Below are 21,158 nucleotides of genomic sequence, written 5' to 3'. Positions count from 1 at the left end.
GGAAGCTTTCCTCCTTGCTTATCCAAATGGCAGCTTCAGGGTTTGTTGGTTTGTTTGTCCTGGCCATAGGAGGAAGAAAAAGGGTAACCTCTTGTTCCTTATGGCGCCAGTTCTGCTCAGGTGCCCCCATGACTGGGATGACTGAATACAGAAAGGACGAGGCTTGTGCATCTTTTAATAGTTGTATATGCAGAGGAATTTCCGCAGGTGTATCTGACGCGGCAAGGCACACCTGCTGAAATTCTCTCATCTATGCAGTATGCAGGAACCCTGGCCCCTTATACACACCTGGGTGCCCTAGTAGTCATGGCTGCTATTTACATAACAAAAATGCTGCATGCTAACATGCAGTTAACCTCATGTCTAATTTTGCCCTGAGTGACAGTAAAGGATGGGCAAATTTGTCAACTTCACTTGCTCTCCATTCCTCTTCTCCCCACCCCCCCATCTTAAATTCCATTATCCACATTTTCTCTCCACAAGACTCTAAACTGCTTCTTAAAAATGGAATATTAATGTTTTATCAAAGTTTACATATTTATAAGAGAGCGGAGATTAGGCAAGGTAAAAGATTTCTAGAGAGATGGTCTTTATTTACCATGTCTTGGAATGATAAATACGTGGGGAATATATATCCGTATAATCTAGTTGCATTGTTCCAGAAACATACAAGATATAATAATAATAATAATAATAATAATAATAATAATAATAATAATAATAATAATTTGTTTGTTTGTTTGTTTGTTTGTACCCTGCCACTCTGGGCTGCTCCCAATAGAATATTAACAACACGATAAAACATCAAACATAAAAAAACTTCCCTAAACATGGCTGCCTTCAGGTGTCTTCTAAAAGTTTGGTAGTCGTTTATTTCCTTGACATCTGTTGGGAAGGCTTTCCACAGGGTGGGCGCCACCACCGAGAAGGCCCTCTGCCTGGCTCCCTGTAACCTCACTGCTCACAGTGAGGGAACCACCAGAAGGCCCTCAGAGCTGGACCTCAGTGCCCGAGCTGAACGCTGTTACATGGGCAACTTAAAAGTATTTTGCTTTATTATGTAAAGCAGTATGCTGTAAATGGTCAACTGGTTTAAAAAATGAAGTGCGCAGTGCACTGGTCAGTAATTGCTGGGAGCTGTAATCATGTAAACATATTTGAGAACAGGGGTCTGGCTGATGTTGTTGTTGGGGGTCACAAAATTGCTGGGACCCACATACTCAAGCAGCCTGGCTGTGTTTGTTCTCCTTTGTAGTTGCTATGGAAAAGATGCATGAGGATGATGATTTCTCACAAGTGAAGTCACAGGCAGACCAAATGAGGCAATTCCTCTACCTTCTGTCTGATCTTCCTAGTGGGGCATCTCCCACAAGAAAATGGACAGAAAGGTCGACAGATTACTTACACCATTTAGGAGAGGTAGAATGCTTATATAGGGAAGCTGGTTATGTGGTATGAAACATGTTGGTATGAGGAAGTCAGTGGCATCTGAACCCTTGCATGTTCTCCAACAGTGCTAAAGTGGAAGACATCCACTACAGATTTTAAAACAGTGTGGCAACAGGAAAAATCAGTGGTTCATATTGGGGAAAGGCTCAGCCTGCTGCTGAAATGAAGAAAACCCAGTACAGAACAGTAACCAAATTATAACATTTCATTGTGACATCATATGTTAGCCACCAGGGACGCAGGTGGGGCTGTAGTCTAAACCACTGAGCCTCTTGGGCTTGCCAGTCAGAAAGTTGGCGGTTCAAATCCACATGACGGGGTGAGCTCCCATTCCTCTGTCCCAGCTTCTGCCAACCTAGCGGTTCGAAAGCATGCCAGTGCAAGTAGCTAAATAGGTCCTGCTGCATCAGGAAGGTAAACAGCTTTTCTGTGCACTCTGGTTACCATCACAGTGTTCTGTTGCGCCAAAAGTGGTTTAGTCATGCTGGCCACATGACCCGGAAAGCTGTCACTGGACAAACACCAGCTCCCTCAGCCTGAAAAGCGAGATGAGCACCGCTCCCCATAGTCACCTTTGACTGGACTTAACTGTCCAGGGGCCCTTTACCTTTACTTTTTACCATATTTTAGTCATATTATCTTTGCTAATTACCATTTCTTCACTTACATGGCTAAGTTCTCTATATGATACTTATATTCCTGTGGCTTTAGAGAAAAACACACCTTTGATTCACTCTTCACTCCTGTCACTCACTTCCAGGGGTGCCAACTTGAATAAAATATTGGGGTAAGCCCCACCCCGATCACAAGACACGGCACACACATGCCATCAGAATGGCAATGCCCATCAACTTGGGGTAAGTGGCCCCCTCAAATATTTTATTGAGGGGGCCAAAGGGACCTTGGCCCCTAGGAGTTGGCTCCTATGGTCACTTCTGTAGTCTGAATTCAGACTGTAAACTGCTGCTTGGATTAGGGACCTGGGTTGTTGTTGTTTTACAGTTTTCTTGTTTGCTTGTTAAAAACAGTCTGTAATGTGCCGAGTCATCAATAATGATATACTGAAGTCAAGCACACCATCCAACTCTCAGTCTTCAAGAAACAACACCTTGGTTGCTTGAAGAGAGAGAAATAGAGATCTGTCTGTGGTCATTCTTTAGGCCCTTAAGTCAGGGGTGGGAAAATATTTTCTGCGTGTGGTCACATCTCCTTTCCTTCTCAAGGTTGCATGCCTGTGGAGAGCAGGGCCAGAGGCACTGCAGTGTAATCTGATTTCAAGGGTACATTCCAGCCAGGCAAGAACACTCAAAGAAGGTGCACATCAGGGTTCATGAAGGGTGTGGCTTAGGAGAGCATAGGACCTGGGAAGATCCTCAAGGGCCAGAAAGAGAGGTCATTTGTCTTCTGGGCCTAAAAATTACCTTTCCCCGCTTTAAGGGATGCTTGGCACTTTTGTGTTACTCCTGCTTAACAGGTAAAGTTTCTTGTACAATTCTTTTTAAAAAAAACACAGCTGTTTCCCAGCAGATCTAAAGCTAATCTTTTGATGTGCCTAGTAGTTAATGGATTTCTCAAAATGAAAACACAGAGATGTTAACCAAAAAGGTTTAATGAGTGTTTTAATTATGGGAACACTGGCCGCAATGCACTGAACGACTCTGACCTTTGGTCCAGCCTCAGAAAGTCTCATGCAAAACGAAATGTCCCAGCCGTGGCAGCAAACAAAGGTCAGCTCTGTCGAAAGATCCTTATCAGCCCCTGCTGTCAACAACTCAAGGCAAAATTAAGTCCGCAACTGGAGCTCTCGGTTCGGTTTGACCTTGAATTCTCCACTGCGATGTCCCAGAACGCAACTTGTATAATACCATAAAACTGAATGAAGAACTGGGGCTAGGCAAACAGTTGTTGTTTTTCCATCCAAACAAGGCCAGAGGGCCATCATTCAAGTCGCTACACGTTGTAATTAGAAAGAGGAACAAAGACAAACTAATTAGCCTTCTGCTTGGGATGCCTTTTACCTTGGCACTGAAAGGTCAAGGGAACCAATTCTTTTCAACTGACTGTCCTTCAAGTGGTCGTTCAAAGGATCATGCCATACATTACCCAAGACTCAGCTGACCCAGGCAGCCATCTGTCTATTCAAACATATGGTTAGCTGAATGTTTCAGACTTTACGTTTGGGTAAATGGCGTTAATCAGATGTAACCTGAAACTTTGTGCAGAGAATGACGGATAGATCCATTCAATGCTACAACATAGCAAATTCTGACCAGTGCATTAACGTTCATTGGGTTACGTAACACCAAGGTCTCCAGGAGCCTCATCGAAAGCAGCAATCATGTCCCCAAAGGCCCAAGCAACTTCTACAGAAGGGACAGAGACATGGCATTTGTTGTTGTTGTTCTTTAGTCGTTTAGTCGTGTCCGACTTCGTGACCCCATGGACCAGAGCATGCCAGGCACTCCTGTCTTCCACTGCCTCCCGCAGTTTGGTCAAACTCATGCCGGTAGCTTTGAGAACACTGTCCAACCATCTCGTCCTCTGTCGTCCCCTTCTCCTTGTGCCCTCCATCTTTCCTAACATCAGGGTCTTTTCCAGGGAGTCTTCTCTTCTCATGAGGTGGCCAAAATATTGGAGTCTCAGCTTCAGGACCTGTCCTTCCAGGGAGCACTCAGAGCTGATTTGCTTAAGAATGGATAGGTTTGATCTTCTTGCAGTCCATGGGACTCTCAAGAGTCCCTTCCAGCACCATAATTCAAAAGCATCAATTCTTTGGCGATCAGCCTTCGTCAGCCATTTTGATCCACCATGGCTGCTCTACGGTGTGCATGAAACACACCATAACTGCTGGTTCCAATGGATATATTGTTCTAGCAGTGCCCAGATTAACAACGTGCAACTTGAAAAAGGAGCAGAGGAAAAGCATCGCGGGCCAAGGATACAATGTGGACAGCGGTACAATATTATCTAAGGATGTAGCCAGAAGAGGCCTGAAGGCGGGTAGGTTGGAATCTCCCCTCTGTAGGATATTCCAGAACCCTTTCCAGCATTTTCAGGTTCTGTTATATAAAATGGTAGCTCTTTTATTGCTATAAAGAAAACAACACAGATAGCATTATACTCAAATGCTCAGAGTTAAGCTATTGCATGTGTATGTCAGAACCCCCATGTGTTGGATCCCAGCCATTTGACCCTTAAAAAACACCTTTATGCATGAGGAGGATCTTTCGCTGGAGTCAGCCATGCACTGGATAGCTCAGTTGGTTAGAGCTCAGTGCTGATAACACCAAGGTTTCAGGTTCGATCCCTGCATGGGACAACTCTATGATTCTATTCTATGGGTACACACTCAGAGCAGCTATCTGGTTATATTATCCATTTCTCCTGATCATCAAGGGCTGCATTCTCCAGCTCCTTTCACCCACTGCTGATACTCTAGTTTGCTTTAGAACTTCCCTGCATCTAATCTAGAAGACATCTCATTCTGCTGCCTTCTGTGGCCGATGACAGGGTTATTATTGACTTTACGCGAAAATAGGGTGAGATCTCTAGCATCTCAGCAGGTCTCAGTGGGTGCCCGAAGTTTTGCCCACCACATCCATATCAGTTTGTCAGCAATAATGTTAGGAACACTTCAGATCAAAGATTAGGAAGGGTGATGGGAGTGGGGATGCAGAGGGTGATTGATTATATGTGACATGCATTTTGGGTTTATGCATTCATGAAGGCCGTGCCTGCAAGATCTGTAATGCCAGCTTGCACACACTGTGCAAAGATGAATAAATGAATAATTGTTTTGATAATATTAAACAGCATGTGTGATGTCGCAGAGCAACATCTGTTATTAACAGTATAAACAAAAGGGGGATTTTTTTCATCTATTTTTTTTTCTTAACTGATTACGTGTCATTCCACGGAGAGGAGCAATGTGGTGCGTCCAACTGCCCTGCTGTGGTAGGCATGAAAGAAGTGTAAGTAGGCAGAAAGAAGTTACTTTGGTACAGAAGAAAGTCCTCTTCTGAAAGTCAAGGAAAGAGATACAGTACAAATTAAGCATTATAAAATTATTAGGGTCTCATATTACCTTGTGAGTATGCAATGACACCATCATCCATTTTACAACCCAACAGCCCATAGTGATTAGAGATGGGCTAGTGTGTCAATTTTACCCATAATTCTGTTCTAGTCCATTAATTTACATTTTTTAAAAAATATATTAAACAAAAACCCAAACGCACCATGCATATTTTGATATGTTTAAACTGTCAAGAGCCACATCATAACATTCAGAGATGTGTAAAATCTGGCAGTCAGCTAAGTTTTGATCCACAAATTAGTTTTGAATGTGCAGATTAGGAATTCGTAAATACTGAATACCTCAAGCACATACCCCCTCAAGTGTACTGGAAAAAAATTGGGACATCCTGTTTTGTCCCATGAAAGCATGGCATCCCATTTGGGTGCCATGATATTGTGTGATTTCGCATCAAGATCTCACTCTGAAAAAGCACTTGGGAGGGCGGGCGCTACAATCTCTGGACATTGTATTGGAGCCTTAATTTTCATTTGATTTAGACCTATTTAAGCTTGCCTTTGCCTTTGTTTTATTATTTGCTGTGTCTTATTTCTTATAATACTTCTCCCTTCTATTCCATTTTAGGCAGCCTAAAGATACACACACACACACACACACACACACACACACACACACGAACGATATGTATCTTTGTTTGTAAATCAGTATATATAGTCCCTGAAACAGGCTGTATTTGCCAAGCGGACTGAGAGGCAAAAGCATTATAATGTATAGTCCTGTACATTAAAGCTGAGTTATTCCTGCATTATTTTACTCTGGAAATGCTAATATAGATGCCTGCTGTTTAACATATAAGCAAGAGGCTTACAAACTATCCTTAAGGGCTTGTATTATCTTAGATCTGAGCTATTTGGCAGCTCAGCTCAGTTTTATTCTAACTAGCTGGCAAAGATATCCTAAGCAACTCTGCTCTGGTGTGAAGCAGCACTCCCCAGCCTGGTGCCCTCCAGGTGTTTTGGACTACAACTCCCATAAACTCTGACCATAGGCATGCTGGCTGAGACTGATGGGAGCTGAAGTCCAGCCACTGAAATTGGCTCTGGGGTGGACTTGGGGTAGGTAAAAAAAAAAAAGGTAAAGGACCCCTGGACAGTTAAAGTCAGAGGCGACTATGGGGTTGTGACACTCATCTCGCTTTCAGGCCGAGGGAGCCGGCGTTTGTCCACAGACAGCTTTCGGGTCATGTGGCTAGCATGACTAAACTGCTTCTGGCACAACAGAACACCGTGATGGAAACCAGAGCGCATGGAAACGCCATTTACCTTCCCGCCGCAGCAGTACCTATTTATCTACTTGCACTAGCGTGCTTTCAAACTGCTAGGTTGGCAGGAGCTGGGGCAGAGCAATGGGAGCTCACCCTGTCGCGGAGATTCAAACCGTCAACCTTCTGATCGGCAAGCCCAAGAGGCTCAGTGGTTTAGACCATAGCGCCACCCACATCCTCTTGGACTTGGGATAAAATTCCAGAGAGGGGAGATTGTTCCATCCAGCAAGCAGGAATTATTGCGCAGGCAGAATGACTGGAAGAGTACAACACTGAATTTCACCCTGTGAGTCGGTAATTTACCCAACTGTGTTCACCCTGGTGCAGGTAACTGTCCAAACCAGGAAATCATGTTTTAAAAGTGGAGGATATAAAACCAGTCTGAAAATCAGGGTGCCCTGTTTCTTGCTCTGAGCTGACAGGTCTGCTTCAGTGAAGGTTGTGTCATCTGAAAAAAATATGAAAAGTTGTACGTGAAGATTTGGCTACATGGCCAGTGTGAAAACAGGTAAAGGTCCAAAATAATTACCATAACACCACAATTTAGAGAGGTAAAATAGTTACATACCTTTTTCAGAGCTATGGAAACCTAGCGAGAGGCTGCAGGATAATGGATCTGTTCCAAAGACTTGGTGTTCTTCAACAGAAATTGTGATTAATTTTTGCCAGTAGATTCTCCCTCAAAACACTGAACTGTATATCAGCTGTTGCCTTCTTGTTAATCAGATAACAGTACTTTTACTTCTTTGGATAGTTTTAGCTAATGGAGAAATGGAATGGGAGGGCAATTACAGTTCATCAACATTGATTTTCGTGAGTGTGTGCCTTAACATTGGCTAAACTGCTACACTTAGGGCTGACAAGGTCACTAAAAAATTCCAAGTGCACACTTCATGAACACCATGCCATCCCACACTCCTGGACCGCATTCCTAATGGCAATTGCAGGGTTATCAATCTAGCGGGAGTCAGGGTGCTTAAAGTCACGTATGTTAGCTGTCAATGGTATTATATGGTTCGCTGGTTCTGTGAATGTGACTGACATTATTTCTGTTGCTTTGGCAGCTGTAAAAGGGAGTTTCTTTTCGAAGCAATGAAGTGCATGGACCCAGAAATGGATTGCCACCATGGATGTATAATCAAGGATATAATGGAGCGAACTGAAAAGGGGGCAGTGTGGGAAAGCAGTCGTTTATCAGGGAGGCAGAGTCATTATTCGGTCTGGATGCTGATACTTGAAACACGGGAACAAATTTTCAGGACTCCAATGCGAACACCTTGGGGTTTTGTCTACTGCTGATTTGAAAATAGATACCTGCCTCGTCAGCTGTGGGGAGTCAGAGAGCCAAGATAGGTAGAAAGGACGTCTGTAAAACAGAAGAGCACCCCCATTGTTCTACCCAGACACTGAGCTCCAGCGTCAAGGGCCTTCTGGCAGTTCCCTCACTGCAAGAAGCCAAATTACAGGGAACCAGGCAGAGGGCCTTCTCGGTAGTGGCACCCACCCTGTGGAACACCCTCCCACCAGATGTCAAAGAGAACAACAACTACCAGACTTTTAGAAGACATCTGAAGGCAGCCCTGTTTTGGGAAGCTTTTAATGTTTGATGGACTACTGTATTTTAATATTTTGTTGGAAGCCGCCCAGAGTGGCTGGGGAAGCCCAGCCAGATGGGCGGGGTATAAATAAATTATTATTATTATTATTATTATTATTATTATTATTATTATTATTCAGCCTTCATATATATATCAGGCATAGGCAAACTCAGCCCTCCAGATGTTTTTGGCCTACAACTCCCATGATCCCCAGCTAACAAGACCAGTGGTAAGGGATGATGGAAATTGTAGCCCCAAAACATCTGGAGGGCTGAGTGTGCTTATGCCTGATATATATAAAATCTCCCCATTTCAAATCCATAGGAATGTAAACAGCTGGGCTGTAGCTCCGTAGTAGTAGTAGTAGTAGTAGTAGTAGTAGTAGAAGAAGAAGAAGAAGAAGAAGAAGAAGAGTTTGGATTTGATACCCCGCCTTTCACTCCCCTTCAGGAGTCTCAAAGTGGCTAACATTCTCCTTTCCCTTCCTCCCCCACAACAAACACTCTGTGAGGTGAGTGAGGCTGAGAGACTTCAGAGAAGTGTGACTAGCCCAAGGTCACCCAGCAGCTGCATGTGGAGGAGCAGGGAAGCGAACCTGGTTCACCAGATTACGAGTCCACCGCTCTTAACCACTACACTACACTGGCTCTCACACTCACACTAGAGCATTTTCTGTTGCACACAGAATGTACCAGGTTCAATTCCCAGCATTTCCAGGTAGGACTTGGGTAAACTCCTACCTGAAACCTTGGACAGCTGCTGCCTATCAGTGCAGACAGCACTGAACTGATGCACCAATGACCTGATGTGGTATAAAGTGGGTTGACTGAGTTGAACGCATACCCCAATAGCACTGGAAGAGGGGAAATAACAAAGCTTTTTGTGTCAGTGTTCTATGACAAGATGTGAGTTACTGTGCAGTGTTCTTGGTTCTTCCCAATTCATTAATTTAGTGGGGAGAAAATCAATGTTTTCATTCTTATGGCTTTGGGGTCAGTTTTACCTCTATTCATTGGAAAGACTGAGAAAATCGAAAACCGTGCACATATGGTGCTAGAGGTCAAAGGGATCCTGCCAAATGCTGTTTAAATTTATTAGTTATTCATCCTGTCTGCAAATGCTCATTATGTCTACAAATGCTTAACCTGGTCTACTCATTTAGTGGGAGAAAGAGGCAGAGAGGTTTAAAAAACAACAGTAGTTTGACTGTTTTCACAATAGTCAAAACATTTGCTTTTCTTAATATATAAGTGGTGTGAGTATTCATACCTGAATTTAGAAAACTTTGTTTTACAAGGAAAACCTTCCTTGTGATTCAGGAAAACTGTCTTCTTTTTCATCATCGTTCAGCACAAAACAAATTCAGTTTCTTCCAATTGCACCTGCAAATTTTTGCAAACCACTTGAGAGCCTTTAGATGACCATTTTTCTCTGCGCATGGAAAAGTATTTGCAAAATTTGGTGATGTGGGCGACCCTCAACATTTCCAAGGCACAATGTCACTGGCTTGCTTTAAGTGGACCAAGCAAGCCTTCCAATTGGATGATTGCTTCAAATGCTGCCCTACCAATGGGAGAGGTAAGCTTGCCTTTCTGTGGGACCTGTGGAAGATGCTTGCAAACATGCTTCATGCCGTGCAAGAATGTTACAGTTGGCGAACCATTTATGCCACTTAGTGAAAAATGTCTAATAAGGGCATTTAAGTTATCTAAACCTGAAAAGTAAAGCATGAAATTCTGGATGTGTTGTGATTCCAAAACGCCACACCTTTTTATATACGTGGGAAGGGGAAAAGATGCTCCAGCACCTCAAATCCTTTGCCAGGCAATGGCTGAGAAACTATCAACAGATTCAACCGATAATTTCTTTATCGTGTGTAAGAATGAAGGATAAATTCCATTCAGTTCACACTTGAAGGCAAACCTACCTCTTCTCCACACACAATGTGAGAAGCAAAACATAGCTATCCTTCAAAATTCACAGCTCTCTGAATTTTATGATGCAATTGTGCGATGCCCAATTATGGTTCATTTCTTTTTGCAAATAAACTCTCTCTCTCTCTCTCTCTCACACACACACTTTCCAGTGGCAGGAAGGAAGACTTATGCCTCCATTCTTTCTCCAGAACTTGTTTTCTACAAGACTACTTAATATCCTAGCTCAGAATGAAACCCGGGGTAGATAGTGGAGGAAAAATGATGGCCATATCTGGCGAGCTGGTTGTTTGTTTTATTGGCTTTAGAAGATCTGTCTTCCTCACAGTTTGAGAACTCTACCATAAATATCAGCCCCAATAGGGATCATTTAATGATGACTTAATGATCCTGAATGAAGAAGAGACTAGGTCAAAAGCAATTACTGAGTGATGTAGGGAGCTGCTTTACCAAGCAAGAGGGATGTCATTGGTCCATCTAGCTCCTCTCCAACCTTCAGCAGACACCCAACGTTGCAAGTAGAAGCCTTTTTGAGGTCTGCTGCTGGAAGGGTCTATCTTACTGTGATGGAAGCCAATGCTCCAAAGTATTGTCTCTTTAAGCAAATAATGTCAACAACAACAAAGCCCTCTCCTTCCAACATAGATAAATCATGTAGGCACTCTGCTTTGCTTCAATACACAGAACTATATTTCCCCCCTGTTCATCTAGGCTGACATGAAGCAACAGGAGATCTCCCAGAATTTAGACCTCCCTTTTCCTGGTCTCTAAGAATTGTTCTATGGACCCCATCTCTGAGGGATCAAGCCTACTTGCCAACATTGCACCCCTCCATGGCCTCTTTTGATTAGATAGTTGTCCCCCCCCCATCTGCCCTCAGCCTCCTAATGCACACAACATAGCACTGTAGAGTTGGAAGGGACCACAAGGGTCCCTTGTCCAACCTTTCCCTCCCCGACCTGGCCACAGTGATCCATGCGACGGTCACCTCCAGGCTTGACTACTGTAATTCGCTCAACGCGGGGCTGCCCTTGAAGCTGTCCCAGAAACTCCAGCGGGTGCAGAATGCAGCAGCGAGGCTCCTCACGGGGTCCCTGCCATGGGAGCATATTAACCCAGTGCTTTTCCAGCTGCACTGGCTCCCGGTGGAGTACAGGGTCAGATTTAAGTTGCTGGTTTTGACCTTTAAAGCCCTTCACAGCCTAGGACCCTTGTACCTACAGGACTGCCTCTCCCGGTATGCCCCATGGAGGACCTTAAGGTCCATAAATAGCAACACCCTAGAGGTCCCGGGCCCTAAGGAAGTCAGATTAGCCTCAACCAGAGCCAGGGGCTTTTCAACTCTGGCTCCGGCCTGCTGGAACGCTCTGTCTCATGAGACCAGGGCCCTGCAGGATCTGATTTCTTTCCGCAGGGCCTGTAAGACAGAGTTGTTCCACCTGGCCTTTGGCTTGGAATCGACTTGATTCCCTCCCCCTCTTTCTTTTTTTCCTTTCTCCTTCTGTGATGGAACTCCTCTTTGGGGACTTCCCTGGCTTTTTTCTGGCCCACGTAGGACCAGTCTGGATAGTTAGCCTTCGTGAAGACTTGACATTTTCATCCCCCCAAAAGTTTTTGATTTGAGTTTCTGCTGAAATTAAGGCTGCATTTTAATGTTGTATTTTAATCTTGCTTTTTAAGTTGTATTTCAATCAATTGTTTTTATACCTGGTGTTAGCCGCCCTGAGCCTGGTCTTGGCTGGGGAGGGCAGGGTATAAATAAATTATTATTATTATTATTATTATTATTATTATTATTATTATTATTATTATTTCATGATCCTTTGCCCAACATGGGGCTTGAACCCATGACCCCGAGATGAAGAGCTGCATACTCTACCAGCTGAGTTATCCATGTATAAAATGTGGTTTGTGTATGCCAGGGGTTGTCAACCTAGTCCCTACCGCCCACTAGTGGGTGTTTCAGGATTCTAGGTGGGCGGTAGGTAGTTCTACGGCACAAGCTGAATCCTCCTTCCACTGAGCACTGGTGGGCGGTAAGGAAAGTTTACCATCAAGAAAGATGCATTAGTGGACGGTAGGTATAAAATGGCTGACTACCCCTGGTGTATGCCTTTGTCCCTCTCTGCCCTGAAGATTTTATTATTTATACCCCGCCCATCTGACTAGGTTGCCCCAGCCACTCTGGGCAGTTTCCAACATATATAAAAGCATAACAAAACATTAAACATTATTATTATTATTATTATTATTATTATTATTATTATTATTATTATTATTATTATCTGGCTGGGTCTCCCCAGCCACCCTGGGTGGCTTCCAACAAAGTATTAAAATACAGTGGCCTGTTAAACATTAAAAGCTTCCCTAAACAGGGCTACCTTCAGATGTCTTCTAAAAGTCTGGTAGTTGTTCTTCTCTTTGTAATCTGGTGGGAGGGTGTTCCACTGGGCGGCTGTCACTACCAAGAACGCCCTCTGCCTGGTTCCCTGTAACTTGGCTTCTCACAGTGAGAGAACCACTAGAAGGCCCTCGGTGCTGGACCTCAGTGTCTGGGCAGAACGATGGGAGTGGAGATGCTCCTTCAGGTATACTGGACCGAGGCTGTTTAGGGCTTTAAAGGTCAGCACCAACACTTTGAATTGTGCTCGGAAACGTACTGGGAGCCAATGTAGATCTTTCAAAGTAAAAACTTCCCTATGCAGGGCTACCTTCAAATGTCTTCTAAAGGTTGTGTAGTATCACCTCGGCTGGGAGGTTGCATAACTTCATACCCTCCAACATTTCTCCAATGAAAATAGGGACATCCTAAGGAAAAGCAGGACATTCTGGGATCAAATTAGAAACCAGAACAGCTTCTATAAATGCGGAACTGTCCCTGGAAAATAGAGACACTTGGAGAGTCTGCAGCCACTGTTAGGAAAAGTGAGGCAACCCGTTTCAGGAGACAGATTTTAGGGCACCCAGATAGGGCAGTAAATTGCCAGTGGTCCAGTTTGTTATATTTTTACCACCACCACTCCCTTATTACATTTCAATTTTCTGCACCAAATATATTGTGCCTTTCACTGGCTGCCTTAATCTAGAGATGGCAAGTGATAGAACACGAGACCTTGTGCTCTGTATTTGTTAATGTCAGATTGGAGAGGGGAGGAGTCCCATTCTCCAGCACTTTAAGATGAGGCAAAAGCTTTTTCAAGACTCCGTGATAGACAATGTGCAAAAGGCAAGCAGGCCGTGCTTAATAATATGCAGAGGGGTCGACAACCTTTGCAAATCAACGGAGAAGGGAGCGTGCATAATTTGGTTCCCGCTCAAATATTTTACCTTTCCGTCGTGCTGGCGAAAAGGGTTTGCTGCAGAGCTTGCATCTGAGACTTGCTTCGCACAAAGAGGGGGGTTGTTATGGCAGCAAAAAGCAGCGATGCCAATCCCACCACACATCTTACGTTAATTAATGTACTACTGTGCGTGTGAAGTAGCTCTCAGCAAACTAATTCTTTAAAATTCTTGAGAGTAATTGTGGGGGCACAAAAAAAAAATGGAAACAGGTGCTGGGCAGATCAAAGAGCATAGGAAGAGCTATCTAGCAGGTTTGCTAATGGAAAGATAATGGCTTTTATAAGGATGACGGGGAGGGGGGAATAAAGTGACAGACCTAAGGGTGAATTAAAAGAAGAGAAGAGTCCTTGTAAAATCAAGCTGTAACACAAATCCATTAGCTGTAAACACTGGATAATAATAATCCTGTAAATGGTACTCCACTTCCATTTTGTGCAACATTGTAGGTGAAAGGTGGCAGCCTGCCACAGAGAAAAAGGCTTTGCTTTTTTATTTTATTTTTTATTTTGAGAATGGCACTGGGTAAGTCTACTGGGCACACTGGGGTGTTGTTGGAGGAGAAAGGTTGTTTAATGTGCAGCATGGCATCTTGGGGTACCTGAAGTGAAGACTTCTCATGTGGTTTTGGAAATAGCTTCAAATAAATAGATTGTGACTTTCTCCCAATGTATGCTAGCCCAAAGGGCACTTCTTGCATCTTCTCCAGATGACCTATTTATTGAGCATTCATCCTGATTTGCCTGCACAAAGCTTATATGGAAGTTAGACGATGTCTGCTCAGCCATTACTGAACATTCGTTCTGGTATGTTCACGGGGCAGGTATACAAGAATGAGTATTCATCCAGCCTTCTCCTGATTTGCTTGAGGGGTGCAAATGTGTCTTCCTGTTGGTCATTCATTCACCCCATGAAAGAGCACTTTAATCCACTTTAAGTGCACTACCCTAGATTTACAGTATGTCCTTGAATCCCTCTCACAAAACAGAGACTGCCTGGAAGCACTCTGAAAGAGATGACAGGTCCAGCAACCAATTGTGCTATGTCCTCGGCCGAACTGCAGACCTGATGTAGTGAAATGATCTGACAATCTCTTGGAAAAATGTGGGTTGGATGTATACATTAGGCGGGTTTCTCCCAAGAAGCCCTGTCAACAGAAGGCCTGCACAAAGACTTCCGCTTGCACAACAGGGTTTCCCTCCTCCTTCCCCTGTGTGCCCCCAGAGCCCTCCAAATTGGATCAGAGGGTCAGGGGAACACTCAGAATAGCGTGCAAGGAGAGAAAAGAAGGAATTGTTTCGTCTGGAAAGCTCCAATGCTTGTGTGGATAGAATGTTCATCATGGCACAACTTTGTATTCTACTGTACAAATTTGTAACAATTGGGAAAGCATTGCTTTCTATATATATTTATTAGATTTGTTACCCGTTTTTCACTAGGGCGGGTAACAACAATGACCGCTCCCCGCTTAAAACGGGGGGCGCCCTTTGCGTGGACGCGTGCAGCCCCTAGATCTGGAGCGGCTCCAACAGCATAGGCTTGGCTTTGCCTTCCCTCAGGTGGGATACCTGGAGGTCTCCGCCTACCTCAGTCAGTTGTCCAATCCCACCTGGGGGAAGTGTTGCCAAGGAGACCAGGCCAGGTATGGGAGGGATTACCTGCCCACACAATAGAGGGAGGATCTTACCTGGGAATCCTCACTTGGCTCATACAATGGGAAAGAGGAGACTGAGAGAAGATATGATAAAGGTAAAGGTACCCCTGACCGTTAGGTCCAGTCGCGGACGACTCTGGGGTTGAGGCACTCATCTCACTCTATAGGCCGAGGGAGCTGGCGTTTGTCCGCAGACAGCTTCTGGGTCATGTGGCCAGCATGACTAAGCCACTTCTGGTGAACCAGAGCAGCACATGGAAACGCTGTTTACCTTCCCGCTGGAGTGATACTTATTTATCTACTTGCACTTTGATGTTCTTTCGAACTGCTAGATGGGCAGGAGCGGGGACCGAGCAACAGGAGCACACCCTGTCGCGGGGATTTGAACTGCCAACCTTCTGATCATCTCACAGCTTAGAAAATGCATTGCCTTTCGGCAATGTCACACAGTTTACTCCCTACTGTTATAAATTTTTCTTCATTGAAAGACTCATTCCCATATGCATATTTGTCCCTTGATCATGTCTCCATAAAGTGATGATTTTCACCTAAAGGAGTAATTAAACGCTTCGCATGAACTCAAACACAGAATAGTTCCATTGAAAACATGGGAGTAGAGCTAACTTAGGTCCATTAATTTCAGTATCACTTAGTTGCGTACAAGCCAATGTTCTCAACAAGTGTAGTTTAATTTAGTTCCCAGATTTGGCTGAACTAATCAAGCATTGCATAAGAAAGTAACATATGCTTATTTGAACCATGGCCCTCACAGATTCTGATGCTCACCTTTACATCTCTCTCTGAAGGTGAGATGCACCTCTGCCCTCCTGCTAAAGTTAGAAGTGAAAGTGTGTGAGTCATTCACTCTTCTGATTTCTGCACTTTTTGCATAGAAGAGGCTGCATTCAGATGGAACTTTATTCCATTCTCCCAATATTTCCTTACTTGATAATCTTATGTGATCTTTCATGTGATGTAAAAGCAGTTTCCAGAAATCTAATGGTATGTAGCAGAAGTTTAGTGCTCATTTCCACGTTTTTCCCAGAAACAAATCCATTTGTAACCCCGCTAATTCACATGAGTTTTGTATTGTAATTTTCGTGCAATTTTTAATGATTGTGCCGCTACTACTCACATGATGAAAATTGGGCTGGTATTCTGGCATACAGCTCTTTTACACCATTTGAGAGTTAACACAACATGGCAGTAGTAGAACAATCAAAAAGGCCACAGTTCCAAAACGCAACAGGGAAAACGAACATTAGAAATCAGGACAGAGCATTATAACCAATAAAACTGATGCAATAAACCCCACGTCTGAATTCAGCCAGAGAACTCAGAGAAGCTGTCTAATTAATTTGCAAAACTAATGTGACGATACATAAGCATATTTATTTCTCTTTCTGTGTCTCTGACTTGTTGCTTGAACAAGAACTAAGATCAAAGGTTTGTATTATTCTGACATGTCAATCAACAAGTTGGGTCATTAAAATATGTCATATGTGGAAGTCCTTTGATGGTGTCTACACACTTCATTTCATTTTCGTTCACTTCTCTGTTGTGTCCTCATGGAATTAAGACAAGTGTTTCCTGTGCAAAGATCCTTCCTCCTTATGGAACTGCAGCCTCCAAGTTTAATGTGTCGCCCGTCTCTCTCTGGAAAATGCTGAATTTGCACATTTGCACCCTCCCCTGAATAAATATGATAAAATATGTCGGAACAAGGGAGCAAACACTGCGAGAAGATTGCAAGGCAGTAGCTACATCACAAGATATTCAGGATTTTAGTAGCTCCTAGGGTGTAAAATGAGCCAGAGTGCGAATTTGTCCTAGCAAAGAAGATTTGTGAGTGAAGGAGCTAGGCACATGACATCAAAGAATGGCAGGGGACAGCATGAAATGTTGCTCAGCATCAACTGCAACAAAACATTTTACCTCTTTAATCTAATAAGCCAGTGGTTCCCAACTAGCTAGGTTCTGCGGACCCCTTGTTTTTCAAAAGTCAAGCTATGGACTCCCTACTTTTAAAATGTTTGATAGCTCTATGGTAGTGTTTGTTATGTGAATGGCACCACAGATCCCCTGGGTGGGTTATGCAGACCCCCTCAGATGAAAAGCACCGGGTCAGGGGTGGTTCATACAAGGAGAGGCGATCCTTAAGTTATTGATATCCTGAGCCATGTAAGGCTTTATAGGTCAACACCAGCACTTTGAATTAGGCCCGGGAATTAATCGGCAGCCAGTGTAGTTGTGCCAGAATTGGTGTTACCTCTTTGACTGCTGTGAATAAGCTCCAAAATGTTTTCAATTTTCATCAGCAGTTCCAACGATACCACCCCATTCTGTCCTGGGTGGGGTTGTCCACGTGACTTTTCTCAGGATCCCATAATTCAATTGGGGGCGGGGGCAGAATTGGTGCTGATTCATCAGCAAATTGAGGCACCATGATAGAATCAAAAGGAAGTGTACCGTTCACACAATGCAAAGTTTTCAGGACAGTATTCCTCGTCTCTCTCTCTCCTACTACTGCTACTACTACTGTCAAGTCTGACTTGAAAATCAAAATGGGTGATCATTTGATGCAACCCTGTACAGACTTCATCTTACAGATTTTCTAAACGAAGGGTCAACCTCAAAGCGTTAGTACCAACCATCAGAAAACACGGCAGGCAGCTTTCCTGGAGCCTAGAGACAGTCCAGCTGCAGCAACAGGAAAGCAAAGAAGCCAACCCAACAGATAAATCAAAAGCCAGCCAGCCAAGCCACCAGCAGCAGGACACCAACAAGAATAGTCGAGGGCAGCCAAATATGGAGACATCACAACACTTCGCTGCAGGGGTCTCCATTATGTGGTTGTGGTAGCAGACATTGGTTGCTATCTGAAGCAAAGGAAATAAAACGTGGAAGACATGAAAAAATGTTGTTCTCGCTCCAGGCATTTCCATTGACTAATTTATAGCAGGGGTTTCTTATGCGTCTGATCCTAACATGGTAAGTGGAAGTAGGGGCGCAATTGTTTCAACTGAAGAGGTGACATCCATTGGTAGTCATGCTCAGAGTAGACCCACTGAAATCAATGCTACTTTAGTACATTCATTTCCTTGCAAAGGAAACACAAGGCAATTGCAGGGAAATGTAATTATGTAACACTGGAAGACCGAAAAAGCAAGAACAATAATGAATACCAATCCCATTCCAGACATGGGAATAAATAAGGGGAAACCAGCAATTTCTTCAACTGTTTCCTTTTTCACTGGACTTCTCTGACATCTCTACTCACTGCGGTGGCTATATGCTACCACCAGTATTAGAGACAGACTATATCTGAGCACCTGGGATGCAGGTGGCGCTGTGGGTTAAACCACAGATCCTAGGACTTGCCGATCAGAAGGTCGGCGGTTCGAATCCCCGCGACGAGGTGAGCTCCCATTGCTCGGTCCCAGCTCCTGCCAACCTAGCAGTTCGAAAGCATGTCAAAGTGCAAGTAGATAAATAGGTACTGCTCCAGCAGGAAGGTAAATGGCGTTTTTGTGCGCTGCTCTGGTTCGCCAGAAGCGGCTTAGTCATGCTGGCCACATGACCCGGAGCTGTATGCCAGCTCCCTCGGCCAATAAAGCGAGATGAGCGCCGCAACCCCAGAGTTGGCCACGACTGGACCTAATGGTCAGGAGTCCCTTTACCCTTTACCTTATCTCTGAGCACCAGTCTCTAAGGATCAACAGTGGGAGAGTATTATTGACCTCATGTTTTGCTTCTGGGTATCCCATTGGCAACTGGTTGGCCAATGTGGGAACCTTGATTCTAGATTAGATGGGTCTTGATCTGATCAAGCAGGGCTTCTATTAGGTTCTTAGGATTCTATTTTTTCATGGTTGTCTACAATAAGCTGTTTTCTTTTTCTTTTTAGAAGACAAGACGAGAAACATTATAGAAATAATTGCAGCACTTCCCTCTGTGCACTTCAGAACTTCCTGACTTCTGCAGTAATAGCTTGCACTCGGCGGCAGCACCTGTTAAAAATGTGCTGTGCCCTTTAGAATATGTCTTAGCCGATCACAAAAGATGCTCCGCTTTATTGTGCGATTATTACCCGCTCTCTTTGGAGCCCCACAGCTTCAGACAAACTAATTCAAGCCATTGTTGCCGGCCAGCTTGATCCTGGAATCGCACAATCCTTAATCAGTTTAATATGCTTCATGTTCGCGATTTGAAAAACACATAAGAAAGCAGCCTGTGCAGTGCAGATACGACAATTGGTGAAACAATCCCTTTTTTCATTGTGTTTGGGTAGTGCAAATCTTACCCGTCAGTAACTTTGCCTTCCTTTGCTTGGGAGAGTAAACGAGACAGTTGTTCTCATGCCAACAACTTTTGGTGCCAGGCTAGTGATCGAAATATGTTGCCTCTGGAGGTTCAAGTGCATTTAATAATCCCCCACAACACCTCCCACTTTTATTTTCCATGACTGGTCCCTCTTCCCTCATCCCCGTTATCATGTTGTGAGCAGACAAAATTTGCCTATACAAACAAGGGGAGAGAAAAAACTTTAAATATATTTTGCTATCTGTCAAAATTCAACAGCTCTCTTACTTCCCCCTTCTTCAAAATAGACAGAAGGAACAACAACAGCAGCAAAATCCTCAGCCAACACTGTCACGCTTTAAAACTTTATGTAATGTTAAAAGTACAAAGACCAGGGGCCTTTGTTCTCATTCAAAATAGCTTGCCAGCGTCTTTCAATAAACAAATAAATATTTGATAGCATATCAGAGTACTTAAAGCACAGTACTTACATTTATCTAGCTGTAATCCTCAACAAATTGTAATCCTCAACTCACCTCAACAGTCGTAGGTCCGTGTTACTATCAGTATCCTTCAAGGCTGGGCCTACCATTAAGAAGAGTGAAGCTTTTGCATTTCGAGACCCCTAAGCCACCCCCAGGAAAATAAAGACACAAGTACACAGAATTTAGGTTAAAGTTAATGGGCAAAATTTAGGCCACAACTTTATTGGTTACAGAATGTGAGAGGTATTGGCTTAGGCATTGGCATCAATAGACTATATCTGACTCCTGTCCACCTTGCAGGAAGTCTGGAAGGGTAAACCACCAGTAGGGGCCTTCCAGAGTCGTGCTTCGGTTTAAATAGGCACTGGCCACGCTCCCACAGCGCCCTGATTGGCTGCCTGGCAAATGGTGTGGTCGGGTCACCCTCAGCGTGACGCGGGACGCTACCCTGCACCACGCTGAGGCAGGGGTGGGACCTGGTGGCCCAGCGCAACCCAGTCCCACTTGGAAGCAGAACCGATTTACCTCATCTTGGAGATGTTGCAGTGGAGAGGTGGGAAGATGGTGGAAGATGAAGCTTTGTGTAACACACAGCCTGACCTGGAAATTTTCTCATTGCTCTCTGTTTTAGTAGAGGACAAAAGCAGGTGTTTAAGTAAGATTCAACTGCTAGTCCAGCTGATCGCTCTACATAGAATTGGTGGTGCTGTCTCGTCCTTCACCTCAGGATGCAAAATGTCTCGGTCCAGCCCAGACCTCAGCATTTCAGAGGCTGTAAGAAGTGCTTTGTCTAAGTAAGTTAATGGCAGGTGGAAGATTCAAGCCATGGACTGATTAGTGGTGTAGCTAATGTGCTACACCATCCATACCCTCCAACATTTCTCCAATGAAAATCGGAAAACTGGGACATTCCGGGATCAAATCAGAAACCAGGACAGCTTTGGTAAATCCAAGACTGCCCCTGGAAAATAGGAACACTTGGAGGGCTGCACATTTGTCAGCTTCTATGATATGGAGTATTACATGTTCTGCAAGTG

The 21,158-nt window shown here is 44.1% G+C and overlaps 1 long non-coding RNA gene across 2 annotated transcripts in view; it reads left to right on the top strand.

The window, feature by feature from the left end:
• Window positions 1–21,158, top strand: part of LOC310759851 — a 144,156-nt gene that overhangs the window by 90,291 nt on the left and 32,707 nt on the right. The window contains exon 3 of one of the 2 annotated variants that reach the window (XR_014546568.1): window positions 7,874–8,382. The exons of the other annotated variant lie outside the window; for it this stretch is intronic. This is a non-coding gene — a long non-coding RNA (uncharacterized lncRNA). Of the gene's footprint in view, window positions 1–7,873; window positions 8,383–21,158 lie in introns of those variants that run through there. 2 annotated transcript variants of the gene reach the window in all.

This window comes from Podarcis filfolensis (genome assembly GCF_964270895.1).
Source record: "Podarcis filfolensis genome assembly, chromosome: 3".
In the NCBI taxonomy this organism is placed as follows: Eukaryota; Metazoa; Chordata; class Lepidosauria; order Squamata; family Lacertidae; genus Podarcis; species Podarcis filfolensis.
The sequence above is the reverse complement of the archived record's forward strand: the minus strand, read 5'-3'. Positions and strand labels throughout refer to the sequence as shown.